The 23,296-nt window shown below is 37.9% G+C and overlaps 2 long non-coding RNA genes across 2 annotated transcripts in view; both read left to right on the forward strand.

Annotated features, from left to right (window-relative positions):
• Nucleotides 1-23,296, forward strand: part of LOC120892789 (uncharacterized) — a 227,707-nt gene that overhangs the window by 196,476 nt on the left and 7,935 nt on the right. The window lies entirely within an intron of this gene.
• On the forward strand, nucleotides 13,343-22,294 carry LOC144365334 (uncharacterized). The gene is made up of 2 exons (XR_013423644.1): nucleotides 13,343-13,516; nucleotides 21,330-22,294. It is a non-coding gene; the product is annotated as an uncharacterized LOC144365334 (long non-coding RNA).

The raw sequence follows: 23,296 nt of genomic DNA on the forward strand, positions 1-23,296 counted from the left end.
TTTGTTCTCTTATATTTACCTCTAGCACCACACCTGATAATAGTTACCAGATTACTGTGATTACATCAATGCCCCGTGTCTTTGTTATTTTGGCTATGCCAACATCCTTACAGCACAGCCATATACAGGGAAAGGTTACTCCTCCTTTTCTGAGTAGCTTTAATTTTCCCCTAGAATTAATCTTTGTCATTTTCACCCAATGGCTTGATTTTTCTCATCACGAAGTTAACCTTAAACTCTCCCTGCTGTTGTGTAAACACCTTTTCCAACTTTCAAACACTTAAGTGAATAATGTCAAGTTGTATCCTAAGGAATTCTCTCTTGCCCACACTTCTACATCGGAAGAGCAGCTGTCACCCAGGGAGTTTCCTGTATTATGATTTTAGTGGCATTTCAGGAAAAACTGAAGTAGACACATGGATTCCATTGCTCTCTTTACCCAAATTTCCCGCTTTTCTGTAGGTCCTCCCCACTGTGCTTCAGGGCATTCACACCTGCTGCTATCTCTACCTCATATCTCTCTGCTAGTCCTTGCTTAATTTCCTCTCATCCTTTATATCTGAGCTTAAAGGTCACTTCGTCAGAGGTAGTCTCTGATTTCCCAGTTAACCATGCTCATTATAGCTTTTTATAATGTCCTGCACTTTTTCTTGGAAGGCACGTATCACAAGTGTTAGTATAATGCACTAATAACTTGAAATATTCATTTTGGTTGTTTTTTTTCTTCCACAACTTATACATGACCTTTTACCTAATCAGAAGCATCCATTTACTCAAGGACAAGTAGGATTTTCATAGAGGATATGACAAGAGCAGGAAACATTTCATAATCAATCTTCTGACTTTCTGTAGAAGCTTACAATACAGGGTGAGGGGATGAGGGTAGAGAACAGAGAGGATACTATAACCAGAGAGGAGATCCTGGGGAACCAGATAGAGAAAAAAAGTAGTGATAGCTTCAGGACACTGCCAATCACCATTCTTAGCACCCAGGAGCCCTGGGAGACATCAACAACTCTACAGACATCAACAACTCTACAGACAGGGTGGTACTTAAGACATTTGACAACCTGAGGCAAATATTCATTGGTATATAAATACAAATTCCAAACATGCTTCCTTTATTGTCTAAATTATCTAAAACTGAATATACTTACCATCAAGCACAAGTTGTAGCACAAGTCATTTTATTAGCTCTAACAACTTCCAAAGATGTTGGGTCACAGAAATTATTAGTTCATCAAATAGTCGATCCACTGATTAGGTTACAGCTCTCATAATCTAATTATTTACTCTCTGAACATCCTACATCAACACAGGAGCTTTTGGAGGACACCTCATAACCAAACCATAACCATCACTAAAAGAGGTAGTCACACGGGGCTGAGGCTATAACTCAGTGGCAGAGTTCTTGTCTAGCATGTGTGAGGCACTGGGTTCGATTTTACCTCCATATAAAAAATAAACAAATAAAATAAAGGTATGCTGTCCATCTGCAACTACAAAAAAATAAAAATAAAAAAATAAAAAAAGGAGTCACCGAAAAGGGTTGTCCAAAACAGCTGTTGGTATCTGAGGAAGGTTTTCTGGGTGTCCTGTGCTGTTGTGCCCTGGTCCCCTTCTGATTTCACCTCAGCTCACTTGGTCAGTCCCTCTACCAACCCAACTTTTTGCTATTCTGCTTCAAGACTTTTTTGAAGCCTCAGGAGCTCACCCAGCCCTACTGAAGACACGGCTTGAAAGTGCAAAAGAGCAAACAACTTAGGGACAACCTCATATAACAGTAAACAGCCATTAATGGTTCATAGCACCCCAGAGCCCCAGACTCCCATCTTTGGGAAGACAATTTGGAGATGCATTCTGCATAGGCTCTCAAAGGGTCTCCAGCAGAATCCGGCTTCAGTTTCCCACAAGGAAATACAGCACAAGAACATACCATCTGTTGGCTTCCCTTCCTTCCTATGCCATTCGTCCCATTCCCCTCCTGTCTGTTTTGGGAAGTCACCTTTCAAATGCTGCACCCAAGATCTTGTTTTAGGCTCTGCTTTTGAGAAAAACCAAAACTAATTTACTCTCTAAATTATGTCCCCAACTGAGTCATGGTTTGACATTGGGAATTGCACCAACCCCTTTCTGTGACTTCCTCTTATAGTAATGGTTATGGTTTGGTTATGAGATGTCCCCCAAAATCTCCTGTGTTGATGTAGGATGTTCAGAGAGGACATAATTAGATTGTGAGAAGTGTAACCTAATCAGTGGATCGACTATTTGATCAACTAATAATTTTGGGTTACTGGGTGGAAACTGTAAGGTGGGACAAGGCTGGTGGAAGCCAGTCACTGGGTGCATGACTTTTTCTCGGACTCCTTGTCCTCTCTTCCTCTGCTTCATGGCAACCATGAGGTGAGTATCTTTCCTCTACCAATCCCTTCTGCCATGATGTTCTGCCTCACCTCAAGTGCAGAGCAATGGAGTCAGCTGACCATGAACCAAACCTCTGAAACTGTGAGCTCGAAATAAACCTTTCTTCCTCTAAGCTGTTCCTGGTCAGACATTATGGTCACCATAACAAAAGTTGACTACCACAGTGAAGAGCATTAGGTGACAGAGGATCCTGTGAGGTGATTGAGGAATGGTTCAAACAGTTGCTCCCATGTCATCTTGACTGTGTCCTCTGCCCTCTAGGCCCTTGTACCTCTCCTGTAGCCTCTCTCATCCTGCCAGGACAGACAAGTGTTATGGTTTGGATTAGGAAAGTCCTCCCAAAAGCTCATGCATTAAGTAATATAATAACATTCAGGGGCAAAAAAACTGGATTATGAGAGCTATACTTCATCAGTGGATTAATCTCTTTGGTGGATTAGAAATTTGAATGGACTACTATGTAGTAAGTGGGTATAGTTTAAGAAGGTAGGTCAGTGAGGGTGTAACTTTGGAGACTATATCTTATCCCTAATCTCCACCTACTCTTTTTCTCTCTTCACACCCACCCCCTCTCTCTTTTTTTCCCCCTCCTGCTTCTTCACTGCTATGAGCTGAGAGCTGGCTGCCACTCCTGTTTGCCATGATGTTTCTGAATGGCCTCAAACCCAGAGCAATGGAGTTGGCTGACCATGGACTGAGACTTTTTAAAACCATGAGCCAAAATAAACTTTTCCTCCTCTGAGTTGTTCTCGTCAGGTATTTTGGTCACAGTGATGAAAAGCTAACACAGGCCAGAGGCAGAGAGAAAGAGAGGAGAAGGGAAAAAAAAATAGGAGAATCAATGGGTGAGGAGCCCAGATAGAAGGTGAAATACACATAGAGGGAAGAACAAGAATAGAAGAGACAAAAGAAAGGAAGACACAAACAGTAGTTATTGACATAAAGACAAATGCTTGTCACCTCACCTTGCTGGAAGCAGGGAGGGATTAATGCTGAAGTTTGTCCTGCCTGATCTATTCTGGTGAATGAGAGTGGCCAGCCAGAGACAGGAGGAATGGGCCAGTTCTTCTTCTCAGAGATCAGGTACCAGAGGTGACAGAGACAGGATGCACATGGTCACTTGCTGGAGCATATGGTTTGCTGGCCATTAAATAGGGTCCTAGGTAGACCTGTCTAGAAATGGCTGTCCCCAACCAAATGAAAATGTACAATATAAAAAAAAAAAAGTTATCCACCTCACTGAAAAGATGCACCTGCACAAAATCCAGTCTGAAACAGCCCCCCAGGAACCACTCCATGGACCTGGACTCTGCTTCTCCCCATGGGTAGAGTTTGGCATAACTTTGGGGGAGATACAAAATAAGTCCTTCTCAGTTCAGTGTACAGACTACCACCAGACTTCAGAAATTGCAGCCCACTTTCCATAGCTTGAAATAAATAACCTAAAGTCCACCCCAGGTTTCATATCTCTGCACTTCAAATGTCCCACCCAGAAAAGTCTCAGTATCACAGTTCATTAGATTTCTGTGATAAAACCACATGTGCTGGAATTTTACTACATTTAATTTTACTGCATATTTCAGTTGCTCTTATATTATTTTCCAACTGGTATAAGAATAATTCCATATTTTAATAAAAATTCCAACTATATCAATGCACTTGTGGAATATCAATTCCAGGGTAGGTTTGCCACCCACAGCTAGCTGCACAGGCCTGTGAATGATCCAGCAGATCACCTGTCTACTTCTTTGAACTTCTTAAGCCCCATCTAAACTTCAGTTCACCACTGCCCTTCCAATATCCTTCCAGAAATAGAGATCCGGGTCTTCTCTCATTTTTCTATTTCTGTGTAACAAATCGTCCTCAAGCCCATCTATCATCTTAAAAACACAGAAGATGGCATCTTCACTCATAAGTCTATTCCCTGGCCTGGGATGCCTGGAGTAGCTGGAAGTCATCTAGGCACTTCTCTTACTATGCAGCCTCTCCCCAAAGCTAACTTGAGTTTTCTTACAGCGTGGTGGACTCAGACAGAGGGCTGGTTTACCTAAAGGGAGACTTCCAGGAGCCTTCTTCTGATCTGTGTAGAAGCCAGGTATATAACCTCTGCCGTGAGTCCTGGTTACCATGAGTTGCAGGTTAGCCAGATTTCAGATGAGAGGATGACTACAAAAGTCTGAATCCCAGGGAACATCTTTTGAAGACAGCAGAGAGAATGGGACCTAACAATAATAAAAACCCACCCATTTTGCTTAAATACATACTTATTTGTGTGATCATCTGTTTGATGATTTCTGTTGAGGCCAGGGATTGACAAGCGTTCTGTAAAGAGCCAGATAATACATATTTCAGGCTTTGCAACCCATGCAGTCTCTGTCACACTTACTCAACTTCACATAGTGAGAAAGCAACCAGAAACAATATGTAAACGAGTAAGTGTGGCCATGCAAAAGAAAACTTTTTATGGACACTAAAATTTAAAATTTTTATAATTTTTATGTATTCCAGTGCATCATTCTTCTTTTGATGAATTTTCCCTCCTTTTTAAATGAGAAATTCATTCTTAGTTCTCAGGCAGAACAAAAACACACAGTCAGCCAGATTTGACCCACGTTTGCCAATCCTTGGTCTAGACTAACTTCCATAAAGGCAAGGACCATGTCTGCCTTACCCACTCTTATGAAACCTGTATTTAGTACATCATAGCAGGGCTCAATAAATATTTATTGAATGAATGAATAGTTGATTTATAAACAAATTATAAAGCCCTGAAGTAAGAGTTTCTCTGAAAAGCCTTTAGTGTTCACCTCTACATCCATCCCTTCCACTTAAAACCTAGGTCCAAAATTACATTTGCAGCTTTATTGACATTTTTCTGGAAATATAGCAGTATCACTACACCCAAGTCTCACTTATCCATGCTAAATGTGCCCAGAGTACCTTGAATAATCTGAAACTTCAATACGAAAGAGTGATGGCAGTTTATTGCCTTTTCAGCTTCTCGGAGAGATGCAAGCACAGGCCATGAATCACTAATATCATAACTCCTAAGCCACACATCGCTATTAAAGTGCTAGTAATATGACACTGTAGAATCACAGAATTGCCAAAAGTTGTCCTGGAGACTCTTGGTCTAATTCCCTCATTTTCCAGCTATCCCACTGAAAATCCCTTCTTGAATGCCCAAACCACAGGACCTGGTGCCAAACCAATGGTCTTCTATTTTGTGTTCCAAACCTACTCCTCCCCTTTGACTTCCTTGTTTCTATTAATGACACCAGCAGTTCCTAATCCCTGAGGTTCAAACCTGGAATTTCCTTTTTCCCCTTCTTCTCCCTTATTATCCTATCTTCTCATTGCTATGGGCCCGATTAGGTAGCATTTATTCTTTTCTAGACTCTAATAATTAGAGTCTCCTACTAATTCTATCCTCCCATTTCCCATAGCCTCTTCCACCTCCTCCTAAACCAGGATTAACTTTTGAAAAGCACTTTATAGCTATTGCCTTGTTTTATAACCATTTGGATAGCAATCTTCATAAAGTATGATGCTGAGTTTATCACTTGCCTGCTCCAAAAGCTTTGGTGGTTACTCTTTACCAACAAAATTAGACAGTGTTCCTGCCCTTACATTCAAGGGGTTTTAACCTAACTTTAACTTCATCTCTCATATAGGGCCTTCATTTTAACAAGTAGGAATGAAAGAAACTGATTTTCCCCCCAATATTTATTTTTTCCTTCTTCCTTAGAAGTAGCATTGTTGGCTTCCATACAGGCACAGGGCCACTGTATTTTCCACCTTGCCTCACAGGTGGTCATGTCCATTTGACAAAGTTCCAGCAAATAGGAAGTCAGCAAGAAAATATTGTATGCACCTTGTAGAAAGTATCTTTAAATGGTAGGGGATACCTACTTTTACATATCTTCTTCCACTTATCGAGGCAGAATGTGAATATGGTGGTTGTAGCTTGGGCTGCCATCTTGACTATAAGATAGAAAACAAGTATTGAGAATGGCAATACAGAATGACAAAAAGAGACTGGGTTCTTGATGGTCTCAGTCATCTTTCCAACCCTGAGTTCCTAAATTTTGGACTTCTTTTATTATTATTATTATTATTATTATTATTATTATTATTATTTTAGTTGTAGATGGACATAATACTTTTATTTTATTTATTTATTTATATGTGGTACTGAGGATTGAACCCTGTGACTCACACATGCTAGGTGAGCGCTCTACCACTGAGCCACAAACCCAGCCCCTAAACTTCTTGATATGAGAGAAGATAAACATCTGTCTTACTTGATCCACAATTCAATTATTTTGTCCCCTTCCTCTTCTTCCTCCTCCTTTTCTTCTTCTTCTCCTTCTCCCAACTCCTTGTCCTTCTCTTTCTTTTTCAATCAATTGCCACTGAACCTACTCTTAACTGATACCAGAACTCCTCATTTTATCAAAACATGGTCTTCTTACCCCTAGGCCTTTCCACTCTTAGCATTTCTTCTGCTAGTTATACCCACCTCTTTTTGTCCCCATTCCCTTCTGCTATGCATAGTTCCATTTGCCCATTGTCAAGACCCATTTCCAAGGTCTGCCACTTGAGGTCTTCCAGCATCATCCAGCCCTTAAATTCTCCCACTTTCAGATTCTTCTAGCACTTTTAATTCCTTTATGCAATGTCTTCCTCACAGTGGTCATCTCTAAACTAGTCTTACCTCAGTGCTCTCTTCTTCCACATGAGGGCAAACAATCCCTGCAGTGCCACGGATAACACATAGTTCATGTTTGTTGAGACATATTTTGGGTGTTGTCCCAGTTCACAATGATTCTCTCTGCTTTGGGAATTACCACTGCCTCACACCCTCCCTCTACCATTATGATTTACCATATGACTTCCCCTGTTTCTGGCTGACTGGACAGCTGGTCAACACCTTCCTCCTAGTTGTCCTATTCAGAGTCTCTCCTCTGAGAAATGAAAGTAGAATTCCAGGTGCTGCAGAAATGGCAAAAGTCAGTCTGCAGTGTGAGAGAAGATGGACAAGAGAAGGATGATGGCCTAGCTTCTTGGTTCACCCACTCCCAAAGCCCGGATGTCTTCCTGCACTTGGGTTCTGTAAGACACTTTTGATTCTTACTCTTACAAATGTCCATTTTTTAAAGCTAATTCTGATTTTTGTTCCTTGAAACCAAAAAGTTAAAATATTTTTGAAGTTTTATTTAACACAGTAAAAACCACAACTCCCTTGTTGGAAGGTCAAAGACTGTTGAATGGCAGAAAGAGGGAATCCCTCAGCTACATCAGTTTGGTGGGATAAGCCCAGGAGTTAAGAACTTCACACATTTCTTTTTCTTTCTTTCCCAAATTGTGCTCTCTTTTAGGTTTTGTGACATTTGTTATCTGTGGCACTCAGGTAACATTTACCATTACTTCCTTGTTTTTTAGTATCCATAAGTAGCTAACTCACAAGCTACAGTGTAGTATGACCCTATCTTATTTATCCTCCTGGGTCCAGAAGCCTATGAATCCATTAGCGTATTAGTATCTTTATTTGCATTGAAGATAATCTGAACTATCACAGGCCAGTTTTTGTTATTCTAATCAGATTTATTTAGCTTAATCTTTACCAAGATTGAGTTTATTTGCAAATTAAAGTTTAGATAGAAATAGAGAAAATGCTGTATTCTTTTTATCACTTAAAATTTCTGATCCCCAAAAGAAGAAAAATCCACAAGTGAGAATTTTGAAGAAAAATAAATTGCAATAAGTGCCTAACTTTGGACTTTAATATAAAATTCACTTTCCAGCATGTTGTGCAATGGAACACATATTCTTCTGTTTTCTATGTTCAGCAGACAGCTGGAAACCCACACAGGATGCCAAAACTATGTGACCTACATTTACAGCTAGACAACATTTGCTAAAATGAAATCCAAGATTCAGAATCTTTTATTTTAAATCTCTTTGGGAGTATTATGTGTTGTGGATAATGGGGTAATAGATGCATTCCTTTTTTTTTTTTCCTTCCAGGTATTTAAAACCATGTCAATCTGCCTCCCTATTCTTCAAAAACAAAAACAAACATAAAAATTCCACTGGAACTTTTTTCCCATGTAAAATATTTTTAAAAGTTCGAAGTTTTTGTTTTTTGTCTTTGATAAGTTTAACTAATGCACCATATTTCTGCATCTTTGGACTTGCCAAAATAAATGGAACTTCTTGCATTCTGGTTTACATCTGCTTCTTGTTAGTCTGGATAAAATAAATGAAGCTAAATACTTAACATTGCATTCAGATTCATTTTCTCCTTATGCAAATAGGCTGTAAGTACCTTTTTCAGGAGTCAAAAGCAAATGTTTAAAGGGAAATTCCACATTCCCATGAGATTCCCTGAATAAGCCTTCTCAGATCTAGCAACTCCTTAAAGTGGACATAGAGTTCTTTTTGATGATTTGGGGCCAATAGAGAAAGGTGTCTTTTTCTGAAGTCCAGTCCAGGAGAGATCCCCTTAGAAATCAAGGTCTGTCCTGAACCAGGTTCAGGAGGAATTTCCCTTAGAAATCAAGGTCTTTTCTGAACCAAAGGATCCACACCCTTTAACCCTTAATTACCAGCCTGAGCAAATGCAGCCTAAACTTGAAATAACTGCATATCTTTGCAGCCTTCAATGTGGATTCTCATCTGTCTGAGAGCCTTCTATTTCCCCAAATTTCCAAGGGAAACAAACTATTTCCACATTTCATCTGGAATGTCTTTCCCACTCTTCTTTATTATTCCTTTCTCCCCTCCCTCTGTCCAACTAATCTCATTTCTTTGGGGAAGTCTTTGCCGACAAACTAAAATGAATCATTCTCCTCCCAGTACAACCCACAGCTCTGCTCTTAAACCTTATATATGTGTTAGTGGACTATCTGTCCCCTTTCCCAGTGAGCTGCCCCTTCATAACCCTCTCTTCTATCATGTGAACTTCCTCTGGGAGATGGCCCCATTTTACTCATCTTTGCTCTCTCCTCCCCTATATCTCCCCTGGTTCTTTTTCTTATGCTTATAAATATGCTCAAGTATGTTGTCCAGGCTGACCTCAAACTTGTGATCCTTCTGCCTCTCAGCATCATATGTGCCACCACTCAAGACTCAAGTATCTTTAAAAGTATCTATAGCAAAGGATTTTAATTCTTTGAATAAATAAGAATCCATGGGTTCCAGTGATATGAATGAATAAATAATTAGATAAATGGAGGAGACTGGGAAGCCCTTCCTTATATTATAAAGTCAGTTAATACAAGTATGATGGATAATGAGACTAGAAAATTACTATTTGGTAATCAATATAATAATAATTGATTCAGGCAAGAATCATGAATAGACTCTGTTACTAGGGAATGAAAATTTGAGGAGAAAAAGGATATTTATAGTCTCAAAACATCCCCCCCAGAAGATTCTTATTAGTCATAAAAAGAAGAACAGTAAAGTTTAAAGTAGAAAAATTTAGCAAAGACCATCTTGACGAAATGACCAGTACTGGGACAAATTAACACCTGTACCTGATGGGATGTGCAAAGGAAGACATGGCACTGTTTCTATGGTATTCCTCCCACAAATGCATTACCAGAATCTAATCTTGAGGAAACATCAGACTAACCCAAATCAAGGGCAACTTAATTGGCTTAGTCCCTCTCTTTTTAAGTATATTACTTTAAATTTATTGATTTTCCATTTTGCCTGTCATATTTTCATTCAATATTTTTTTTTATTTTTTAATTAGACCTTTATAGTTTTACATAGAAGTTGAGTTCATCCCAACAAACTCATACATGCATGGATATCAATTTTAATTCATGATCCCCATTTTTCCCTTCCCCAATTCCCTCCCATCCCTCCACCTCTTCTCAATTCCTCCTCTACTGTACTAGACTTCCTTTCAGTTTTCTATTTCTTTATATCTGATTGGTTCTTTTGACTTACACATAAAGGTGACATTCACTATAGTAGATTTATATATGCACATGACATGATTTTTTTTAGTATTTTTTTTAGGTGGACACAATATCTTTATTTCATTTTTATGTGGTGCTGAGACTCGAACCCAGTGCCTCACACATGCTAGGCGAGCGCGCTACCACTTGAGCCACATCCCCAGCCCCATGATTTTTTAAGAATTCATTCTACATTATCTCCCTTTACCCTTCCCTCCAGTCTGCCTCTCAAGCTCCTTCTACATTACTGATCTTCCCTTTATCTTTATGATATTCTTTCTTTCCTCCTTTCTTTTATTTCACTCTAGCTTCTACATATGAAACAAAAAAAAATTTTGACTTTTGAGTTACTGAGTTTGGGTCTATTCTCTTTTAAAAATGCTAATACTTTAAAAATAAAAATTTTAAAATGCTAGTAATTCATGAAATATGAAGAAAAACTGACTCCTAATTAAAGGAGACTAAGGAGACATGACAACCGAATGGAATATATAATCTGAACTGTTTTTGTGTAGTATAGAGCATTATTGGAACAACTGGTAAGATCTGAATGTACCAATAATAATTTCTTAAATCCTAATTTCATTGGGTTGCAGTTATATAAGAGAATATTTTTGCATTTTCGGAAATACACTGAAGTGTGGATGTAAAGCAGAATTGTATCTGTGACTTCCTCCCAAATAATTCAGAGAAAAGTGAGAGACAGAAAGATAGACTGAGACAGAAGCAGAGAGGAGAAAGAAAGCAGAGAGGAAAAGTGATCAGACACCTTTTAATCACACTTGGAATTGCTTGCGGTATTGAAAATTTTCTAAAGACTAAAATTATGTCAAAAAGTTTAAAAAATCATAACCAGCCAGTCAAACTTGCTTTTGCTTCCTCATCTTCCAATCAAGCTTCTTAAGGAGATATCTGGCAGTCACTGCACTTCTTTCATTGACCCTCACCACTGCAATTCATTATCCTTGTTCATTACCCAACTGAAATGATCTTGATATAATCTCCAGTGTGCTCATTACTGCTAAATCCAATCACATTTCTCTATCCTCTTATACTTTTTTCTCTCCAGCACTTGACACTCCCTTCACTTTAATTTTAGAAGCTCAACTCCTTAAACCAAAACAGTTCATGACCTTTCCCTCACCTAACTTTATAGTTTCCCTCCCATTCTTCTTCACAAGGAATCTTCTTCACCAGAATTTGAAGTACAACACTGTTTATGTGTACTTCTTTCCATGCACCTCTTTTTCTTAGATAACTATCATCTTCAGTTAACAAACTCCAACTCATACATCAATCTTCAGTTCACAACACCTCCTTCCAGAAGTCTTCTTTGAATGCCCTGTAGAATTTTGACAGTCCTTACCCTGTGATTCCTCTCCAAAGCACTTAGTACCATATAATAGCACTGCCAATTTACTTATCTGTCTCCCCACTCTAAAATCCTGAAGGGCAGACCCTGTGGCTTATTTACCTTAGTATTCTCAGCACCTGGCACAAACTAGACACTCAATGTGCATTGGATGCATAATTGAATGCTAGAAATCATGTGTAAAATCTGAAAAAATGGCTTCTTATTCCTTGACTTTGAAGAAAAAAAATTATTCTAAAGAAGGATGCTATAGTTAAGAGAAAGCATTTATTTTGTTTTTGTTTTGTCAAGTAGGCATATTTCATTGTTATGGTTATTTAGTATACTTGCACTATAATACCATTTGTGGAACTACTGTCTGGCTCCTATAATAATAGACCAAAATGAGAGAGTAAAAGCCTTCCAAGCAGACTTTCCTTGATTTGCAGTTTTTCTCATGCCTAATGCAAGTTATATTTCTTTTTATACTTTAGTTTCCTACTGGTTTCCATTTGGTAGGAAAAATGAAGTTTGGCATAGGACATAAAATTTATTCATTAACCTTATAGCAGCTTCAAAACAATGTTTAAATAATGGTTTCATTCTCCAGGGGAAAAAATGTCATCAACTTGTTGGTACAAAATGAAACTCTGGAAGCATCACACATGAGAAATGCTTTTTTTTGTCCCCCAGAAGCTAGCATTCATAATATCTTCTCTCAACTATAAAAAATGAAACTGTAGCTTATGCCTCAAACATACAATGGAAGTCGAGGTGATGCTTTAAGATCTTGAAATAGAGTTTCCATAAGGTGGAATCTAATAGACTACCAAATGCAATGTTGATATTGTTTTTTAACAGTTAACAAAATCATTACTTATTTTTGAATGATTATTAGGAAAGGCACATTCAGAAATAAAGTTGGCCAAGAGTCTAGCTTTATTAGGCTGGAATTAGTGCCTTTAGGACTTTGCTTCCTTTATTACATTTAGGAAAATATGGCTTCAGCTGCATGTGGTTTTGCAGGGTTTGCATTTGGATTGGGTTCTATGCACAATAAGCTATGAAAGCACATAAAAATCTGAGCAAACCAGGAGGAAAAAAAATGCTAAGAATTTAGGGTTTTTTTTCTCAAAGACTCCTTTTTCACACGCCTGGAAGTTAAATTCAAATGTTGCTCTTGTGCAATCTGGTGCACAGATTCAATATTTGGGATGATGGTGGTTTCAAGTGTTCACAGATTTCAAGATATAAAACTAGAAGCGTAAGAGAGCAATCTTTCTTGTGCCACCGAGTGTAGGAAGGATAAAAGGTGACAACAGGAGCAGTGTGAAAGATCAAGTATTTGAAAACTTAACTTTCTTTCCAAAGAATATAACATAAAAAAATGCCCACAAACCAACCAGAAAGAAACTCTGTAGAAAAACTGGTCAATGAATGACAGACACTTCACAAAGGTAGCTAAATAGCAGTAAAGCTATGAAATGGGGCTCAGCCTCATTAGTAATCAGGAACTCAAAACCATTCAACCTCAAAGGTAAATGGTTGTTTCTGTTGGTACACATGCATAACCAAATCACAGATGGTGTGTGGAACATCCTTCTGCCACTTCCACTTTACTTCATTCTGAATTTCTTATGGAAGAATAAAATGGGTTCGAAGATACAAGTCTCTGTCGTGCGAATCAATTAATGAGTCCTAAAAACCCATCTCAAGGATTATCAACAGACCTGGCTTTCACTAAGGAAGTAGACTTTCATGTCTGGTAAGGCTTTTGTGTGCATTATCTTCAAAATTGCCATATCTTGATCATATCAAACATCTGGATGACTATAAGGGTGCCAGACCCTTCTCTAAAGCAAAAAGAAAAAAAATTAATTAAAAATAAAAATAAAAGCAAATCTTTAAAATCTAATAAATAAATAAATTGTTTATCTGAATTTAAATAACAGACATTTTATATTTTAATTATTCAATTATTGTTTCATCATTCAAATAAACAGCCATTTCTTGAACACATACTTACCACCTGCCAGGCACTATGCCAGAGATAAGAAGAGATAATAATTCTGCCAATCTGTGAGAAAAGGGAGGTCTTTCTATCTTTTAGTGTCTTGTCCAATTTCTATTTTCAGTATTCTGTAATTTTCATTTTAAAGGTCTTTTTCCTCCTTGGTTAAGGATACTTCTAGGTTGTTGTTTGGTATTTTTTCCTGAAAATATTAAGAATAGAATTGTTTTTATTATCTCTTTTTCAGTAGATATATAGAAAAGCTACTGATTTTTGTATGTTGATTTTTGTATCATGTGACTTTGCTAAATTTGTTTGTCAGATCTAAAAATTTGCTGGTGCAGCCTCTAGGATCTTCTAATAATTTTAACTTCTCCTTTTTATTTCTTTCTCTTGCTTAATTGTTTTGGGTAAAACTTTAAGTACTACATTGAATCAAGTGTCCTAAGAGTGAACATCCTTTTCTTGTTCTTGCTTTTAGAGGAAATGCTTTCAGATTATCCCCATTCAGTATAATGTTGGCTTTGGGTTTGTCATATATAGCCTTTATAATGTTGAGGAAAGAGCCTTCTATCCCTAGTTTCTTCAGGGCTTTTATCATGAAGGGATATTGAATTTTGTCAAAGGCTTCTGCTGCATTTATTGAGATGATCATGAGATTTTTGTCTTTGGTTCTATTTATGTGGTATACTATATTTATTGATTTGCATCATCTCGTATCCTGGAATGAAGCCAACTTAAATATGGTATATGATCTTTTTAATTTTTATCAAATCCAGTTTGCTAATATTTTATTAATACTTTTTGCATTTATGTTCATATATGTCCAGTATAGGATATTGGCCTGTAACTTTATGTTTTGTAGGCTCCTTATCTGGTTTTGGTATAAAGGTAACATTGGCTTCAAAAAGTAAGTTTGGGCCAGGCATGGTGGCACACACCTTTAATCCCGGCAGCTTGGGAGGCTGAGGAAGAAGTGTCCTGAGTTCAATCCCCAGTACCCCCCCCACCCCAACCCGCAAAAAAAAAAAAAAAAAAGTAATTTTTGAACAAATCCTTCCTTTCTATTTCTTGGAATTGTTTAAGGAGCATTTGTATTAGTTCTTCAAGTCTGATAAAATTCAGTCAAGAATCTCTCCAGTCCTTGGCTTTTCTTTGTTGGAAGAATTTTTATTACTTTGATTCCACAGCTTGTTTTGGCCTGTGTAGATTTTTTTTAACACAGATTAAGCTGGAATTCTTACCCAGGGTCTTGCTACATTTCTCAGTTTGGCTTCAAGCTAGTACTCCTCTTGCTTCAGCCTCTGGAATAGCCAAGGCACCTGGCTTTCTAAACTGTACTTTTTAATATCAGAGAATAACAGTGTTGGTTAATATATGGAAATAGCTTGGGGAAAATTATGGTATTTGCCTTAGATATCTTCCAGTGATGGAGTGAAGAAAGCAGACAGAGCAGTTTAGTAGTGTTGTGGTGTGAGAAAAAGCAAGCCTTTTCACAACACTGCTCCACAAGCCCTCACTCATTCATTAAACTGGTTCTATTGATCAAGGGAGAAACTTTATGGGTATGTCTGCGTGTCTGTGCACAGACTATGCATACACTTCAAGAAAAAAATGTGTTTCTGAAAGACAAACACTAATGTAATAGATCATAAGGAAGAAAGGGTCTATGGCTAATCTTGATATGAAAGGTTGGTATGAAAATGGAAGGAATAAAGAAAACATTCCAGTAACCAGGTATTTCTTAGTTCCCTGTGCTAATACTGTTTGCCTCCCTAGACCTGCTCCACGGTATCTTCCCCACTGAATTCTGGGACTGCTTCACTATCAGGGCCTTGCCTCTGGTTGGGCTTGGTCAATCAGAGGAATAATAGACTTGGTCAGTCACTAATAGACTAACCAGAAGGAAGTAAGAGATACTGGAGTACTTTTGCCCTGTCCCACTCATCCTTGGCCACACCAAGTGTTTGGGCATCGTTGCATTCTGAGTTCCTCCATGTCCTTAGCTTCTCTCAGAAGGTTCCTTTTCTAAGGATTCAGTTTTTACTGGATTCCAGGATTAATACTTGCCTTCCCCTTTAGGATTAGGGGTGCTCATGCCTTCCTGGTTTTCTCTTTGCCTGCTCACATTCCCCTTAAAGGGAATCTTTGTTAAACTCCATCCAATAAGTCTCTTGACTGGATCTTCTGGTTTGTTCCAGAAATTTGAATAACAAATATCTATCCTCAATATCTGTTACTATTATTCAAGGGGAGGGGGCAAGAATTCAAAGAATTTTCTTGCAATCCATGCTGGATGTGTTTTCTCAACACAGAAGAGGCAACAAAGATATGAAATTCTACTTACTATAATAGTGAGCTTGGGATCCAATGTTTACTGATAAAAAATGATGACCAAAGAAGAATTCCTATCCTAACTGTTTCATAGGATTTTTAGGAAAAAAAAAAAAGATGTTGTGCATGAGAGTACTTCACACATCATCCATCAGCAACATTTTAGAGTTTTACAAGGGGTGTCTACAGTGAATTTCCTAGCAAAGAGAGAAAGTTAATGACATTTGGTGGAGAGCATCCAAAATGTGGGTGATTAAGTGGCTAAAGGAAAATGATCCCACCATGCACTTCTTTCTGGAAAGGTAGGGAGAGATAAAAAGGGCCAAAGAAAGAAATCCAGCTAGATGCCCTAGACTTTTTTTCAGGCACACCTAAAGCCTCACCCTGCTCAGACCTTCATTCCTTTTTTTTTTTTTTGTGTGTGTGTGTGTGTGTGTGTGGTGGGGATTGAACCCAGGGCCTAATCCATGCAAGGCAGGCACTCTATCAACTGAGCTATATCCCCAGTCCCTTTACCTCCAATTTATAAAACCAACAAGACTCCATACCATTGCTTTACCTTTGTCATCTTCCTCCCAACATTCAAGTGATTCTTCACTTGCCTTGATTGTCTGCTACTTTCAGATATCACAGAAATCACATGGGATATGGAATGACCTGCTGAAGACACCACATGTCTACATGCATTTTGTGAATGTTAGGACACTTAGGTGGACCGTTTCAGAACCAGAGAGTTTCAAAAGCCAACTTGCCTGTTGAGCCTGTCTATCTGCCATCCAAAACTTGATGCTGTTCTGAAATTCAAATGCCATGGCCACAACCCCCCTCCAGTCATCAGGAATGGCAGAGACAAGATAAAGTAACAGCCTCTTTTGCTGGCACAACATACTTCTTAATGAGTCTATTTAAATGTGTTAAAAACACTGAAAATTTTAAATGCTATGTTTTCAAGGCTAGTTGGGCACATTAATTTTCCATTGCAATAAACTCAATCAGTTCTATTATATTCTTCAATATTTGAGAATCAATACATGCCAGCAAAGAGTTTGCTAACTTTTAATTTGCCCTTTAATTTTCAATCCATGTGGTTCTTAAGAAAGAAATTTAATATATTGATTTGAGATTTGGTACAAAGAAAAATCAGCTCCCTCTGGACAGCAGCTTTAAATGAATGATCAATGCATTCATTGAGTCACTACTAAGAGCTTACATCTCTGTCACACAGGTGGTGGTATGTCCTTAAGCAATCTTTTTCTGCAAAGTGGGAAAAAGATTCTCATGCAGGAGGAATGAATGAAATGCTTCCAGAATGGAATAAACTTTTATGAATGTTCACATTGAGAATTTATATTTTTTGATGAGAAAAATGAATAATAATAAATCTATTTGAAAAAGAAAAAATGACTAGAGAAGACAGGTAAAATCCTTGGCCCTATTATTACTTTTTTCTTTGTACTTCTTTCTCTTGTACTTTTTCTCCAAGATCTCCAATTTTTATGTTACAAGTAGGAAGCAATGACACCTTTAGTAAGATATTTAGAAAACTTCTCCAAATTATGCACCATTTCTTTAAAATAAATATATTCATTTATTCAATAAATTTGCATCCATCACATTCAATGTAATATTCAATATGGTAACGCATACAAAGCATGTTTAGCAAGGTAACTGCTCAATAAATGTTAGCTATATAATAAAGATAGGCATCCTAATATGATAATTTCCCAAGCAATGTGCAAATTTTCATGAACAAGAAAATGTGGACCTTACTCTTAAGTGCCTTCCTTTCTGTTTGGGAAACACACACACACACACACACACACACACACACACACACACACACAGGATAGTACCAGTGTGATAAGCCCTATGAAGGAAACAAACCAGGTATTCTAATATAAAAACTGGGAAAGTAATTTTTTTATAAGATTGAGTCTCATATAAAAGTTTGAGTCATTGATTCAGAAGTCAATTTCTTTTGTTAAAATACCCTGCCTTAAAAAAAAATAGTATCATTTGAGAAGAACTCTCTTGACAGAAGTCATTTGTTTATACTTCTCAACAACTCTAGGTAATTGTCACTCTTCTTCCACTTGGGCCACATATAGCTACATGTTTACAAACTTCACTAGGATCAGGATGCAATCTATAGAATCATGAAGGAGAGAGAGAGAGAGAAACATGATAAGAATCACTTGGCAGAAATAACACGTTCTAAGTAGAATTTCTCTCTTCAACTTCTTCCTAAAATTAGTCAATGGACTCACTTAGCATACCACGCCCCTTAATTTTTCTCAGTGTGATCCAAGTACTAAACAGTTTAGAGGAAGTGCTGATGAATAAAAGTATTGGTTAAAGGGGAAAGAAAATTAGACTTTGAAGTACAACCCCAAAGCCTGTTCTCCCCCACCACCCGCTTGTTTCTTTGCAAGAATGATGTTTTTTTTCCGCAATTTAATTGGCTCATTTCTCATTTTTTGTCATCTCTTTCTTGTTTCCTAGCCTAGGGGCAGACCACTGCACTTTATGCCATTGTTTTAACCTCTATCAAAGGCCTTATTATGCATACCCTGTCATAAGTAATATCAAAATCCATAATCCTCACCTTCAACTGAGTTAAATATAATTGGACTTAAAACAACCAATTACGTCCTCAATTCAGCTAGTGTGCAAGGTGAAGAATGCAATTTCCCCAAAGGAAATGGGAATACCCTGACTTTATAAAATACTTTTAAAGGAATTTTATAATTGTCCATGTTCTTTGCCAGGCCTGTCTTCCACTGAGCCTCCCAAAGCTTGAGAGACTCCCACCTTGCCACATTCCACCATGTGCCAGCAATCCCCCAAGAAAACACCCTCCAGTCTCCCCAGCAGTGCTTTTCTTTTTATCTGCAGGGAAAGCCTTTCTCCTTCCCTGTGATTCCCCTCCTGAAATTCTCCTTCTCCTTCCAACCTCAACTCAGATGTCACCTTCTTCTTAAAGCCTCCCTCAACCCAGAATTATTCTCCCACCTTTTTCCTGTAACACCTAACATCTCTTCTCCTGTCTTGCCCGATTCCATAGGGATTAGTAGTCTCTACTGTTTCTCTCTCTCTCTCTCTCTCTCTCTCTCTCTCTCTCTCTCTCTCTCTCTCTCTCTCTCTCTCTCTCTCTCAAATTCACTAAGGACAGTAATTTTGAAATATATTTTATACATATCCTTTTTGCCCCCTGCATGGTGCCTTTGGTCTGGGCAGCATCCATAATTGTTTCTAATGAATGAATAATCAACCAATCTGCGTATTGTATCTCACACAGTTCTCTAATGTTCAGAATCCTTGTGAAGGTCAATATGCTTTTCTTCCCCCAAAAGAATTACTAATGCACCTTTTTTATCGGTTCACATTTATAGGGAAATATAAAGCTTTGTACAAAGGAAAAATCTAAAGTTGACCTCCCCCCACCACTTCCCTTTACTCCCCCAGGAAGCAATTCTATGTCTGTAAAACTATTTTCCTCTATCTTTGCAGGAAACTTGTGATGTGCTCTGGCAAACACTAGTGTCCATGTGAATCCTTCCTAATGTAGTCAGCTCTTCAGCCAGAAATCTTCATTAAACTGTCCTGCGCTGGGAGCTGTATCATGTATGCGCACAAACAGGAGTTGGAATATTTCATGAGCACGTATAACATGGTTTCAGAGTCATAGCATTTTCCACCTCTTTAATTATTATTCAAAATAATTTTAACATATGTTTATGGAATGAATACTTCCATTTTACTTAATTCCAGATTCTAGAAGGAGTCTCTTATAGGATGTCCAACACACCTGGACCCACCATCTCCTACATGGAAACTAGGTGGACATTAAAGTCATACAATCAGACAATGATCCTCTCCCTTCTGAACATTTGGAAGAAAATTTTAGCACAAAGATTTTTTAGAATACTTCATCAGTGAAGCCAATCTAAAAACAGAGCAGAACATTTAGTTTTTACATGTATTGGGCTGATAACCAAACTAGATTAGCTTCACAATAAAAGTTTTTTTGTTTTGTTTTTTGTTTTTTAAGAACTGGTTTAAGAGATGTCCCAGTTATAAAAGCATTTGCAAGAAGTTCAGAGCTCCCAGCCACCCTTTTCAACCCCTAGACTCTCCCTGTGGCAGTTGACTGGGTTACCTCCAATTCCAGCTATTAAATTTTCAGTCGAGCCCTGGATCATGCTGCCAAGAAAGTATCCAGTGACTATTTTGGTTCTTCCCTCTCAAGATGTGCCCTTAGATGAAGTCGGGTTGTGTGTACTCCAGCCTCTCAGAAGAGGCCAGCCTCTCGGTTACATTACGAGTGCCTGATGATACAGCGGAGCCCTGCAGACAGTTGTCCTCCATGCGGGAGACGTTGCTGTGTCCAAGAATAACTAGACAGGCAGGTTTGGATCTGGGAAATTTTTTAGCTCATAGACATATTTAATAATGGAAACAACTGGTCCAAAATTTCCTACAGAGACCTCTGCTTTGGAAATGGTTTTATTTATACATAGCTACAAAAATACCATTTCTGAAATACTTATGTGGGGCCCAGTATTTAATGTTTTAGTGACTTCTGGAAAAGTTTTTCAACTGGTAAAATAAAAAAAAACTCTTCTTTTTCCTTTAGCAAACACTTCTATAACAGAGAATTAAAAAAAAAGAAACAAAACACCACACAGACACAGAGACACGCACACACACACACACACACACACACACACACACACACGGGTAAAGCAGAGTCTGTTAGTCTACATAGGATTTGATGCTTCATTGATAAGAATTTTTCCCCCAGAAAATCTGGATACATTTTGTTCTTTTTGTTTTTTTTCAAATACTATCCTAAATGTAAGCAAGCAAAATGGTCATGGGAAATTTTATTGTATTTAATGGTTAGCAATACTGTGTAGGTTGTCATTATGCTGCTTAAAACAAACATCATAATTCATATAATTTCAAGGGTGTTTTGAATTCCCTGGAAAATCTTGCAAAACATTTCAGTCTGATTAAATTTTAAAAATGCCCTTTTAATCAGGAGAAATGTGAACTACTCCATTTTTCACTTTCTAACATCACCTTAATTTACTCAAATCCCAGGTCCACTGTTACTGTTCCATTACTGCATTGACATTTTCTTGTAGCAGAGACAGCAGGGGCTTGAGAACAAAGCAGGAGAGACTATAAAGATGTGGTTCTCATTCATTAGAACTTTATTACTTTTCAGCTGCTGGAAATGCAGAAGCAAACAAGACCCATCCTTACCAAGCTCAGAGGAGAGAAATCTGGACTTAAAAGTCATGGTTTCGTGGAGCTGGCTCTGCTGCAACTCGTAGAAACTAAATGACTTCATTTCACAAAGAAGTCCTTATTTTTTCATTTGTAACACAAGGCAATTATCCTCACATTCCTATCATCAACATTGTTGGTAGAAGCAAGTGATATATGGATATGCAAAAGTACTTTGTAAACTATGAAGGATCAGAGAAACACCGAATGTTTCTTTTAAAAAGTGAAATAGAGGGAGCTATCTAAAAATTAAAGTTATAGTGAGTTCCTCTAGGTTATGTAATGCCTTTTTGATTTTCCTAATCATTTTCCTCACTGCTATTAGTATATTTCCTATTAGGAAATACCTATTGCTTATGGTATAACTAGAATGGATGTTCCTGAAGGGCAGAATCTGTTCTTCATGCAATATTTGAAGCACTGGGTTTGTCCCATCTTCTCGCTCCACCACCTTCAACAGGGAGTCCCCAAGGTCAATATACTTGTGTTCATGGAGCCAACAGAAAAGGAAGACGAGTGTTTGAAAACACACTCACTCCTCAACTCCTCAATGACCTCTGTCATTTCTGCTTACAATCTGCTGGTGAAGACTCATCACAGGGCCTCTTCTTCTTGCAAGAGGAACTGGGAATTATAGTCCCTGGGTGCATGGTCACAACTTTATGAAAAGGGGCTGGTGATTTTGGTGGACAATTTTTTAACAGTCTCTACCACAGTATCACACAAAAAGCCTAAAGAATGTCAGACCTGGAGGATACCCTGGATGTCATCTACTTCATGCAGCACTTCTCAAACCATTTTAACTCTGACCAAGAAGATGAAAGAAATTTACATCATAATGTAGCCTAACACACATTTGTAGGCATCTGAAACAAAGGTTACATAAAGTGATATTTTTCCTGATATGCATAATGCACTGATATTTTCTACTTTTTAAAGTCCATTCTATTTGTTACATTTTGTCACTGGCTTTGACATAGTTAACTCGATTTTTCAATCCACTATTGGGTTGTTACCCACATTTAGACCTAGCTCAACACTTTAGAAATGACATATATGAAGTTCTGATGGGTTTTGTGATGTACCTAAGGTCACAGATGGTGATCAGCAGCTTTGGGCCCACACTTGTGGTCTCATTTACCCAGAGGTTTTTTTTTAATACATTTTCTGGTATAGATTTAAGATACAAATATTTTTTCAGGAAAAAATATTAATATTTGACATAGAAAAGTACCTGCAAATTACTATTGAACGATATGATATGTTATTCTGTAAACCTATATTTTACATTTGAAGATGACTCCTTATAAAAATATCAACAGTAGTTCACAAATATTTAGGTAATTTGAATGTTGAGTTAGTTGAAAAATAAGAATGTAATTTTGTTTTCTTTTTTAGGCATCTGTCTTACTACTGAACTCAATTGTCTTTCTGAAAAACTTCTAAAATCTTCTCATAAAAAAAAATTCTAAATTTACTCTTAAATTTCTGCCCTTTAAAAAACCTGTCTGGGGCTGGGGTTGTGGCTCAGTGATAGAGCATTTGCCTAGCATGTGTAAGGCACTAGGTTCGATTCTCAGCATCGCATATAAATAAACAAAATAAAGGTCCATTAACAACTGAAAAAAGAAATTAAAAAAAAAAAAAAACCTTCCAAGTTTGGGGCAGTAGGGCATGCCTGTAATCCCAGTGATGAGGGAGGCTGAGGAAGGATCACAAGTTTGAGGCCAGCCTGGGCAACTTAGTAAGCCCCTGCCTCAAAAATAAAAATTTAAAAGGGCTGGGGATATAGCTCAGTGGCAAAGAGTCCCTGGGTTCAATCCCCACCCCCACCCCCACACACACACAAGTACCCTTCTCAGTACACAGGTACACAACACTTAAAATGATATGTGTGCTTCTTTC

This window comes from Ictidomys tridecemlineatus, chromosome 7 (genome assembly GCF_052094955.1).
Source record: "Ictidomys tridecemlineatus isolate mIctTri1 chromosome 7, mIctTri1.hap1, whole genome shotgun sequence".
NCBI classification, from domain to species: Eukaryota; Metazoa; Chordata; class Mammalia; order Rodentia; family Sciuridae; genus Ictidomys; species Ictidomys tridecemlineatus.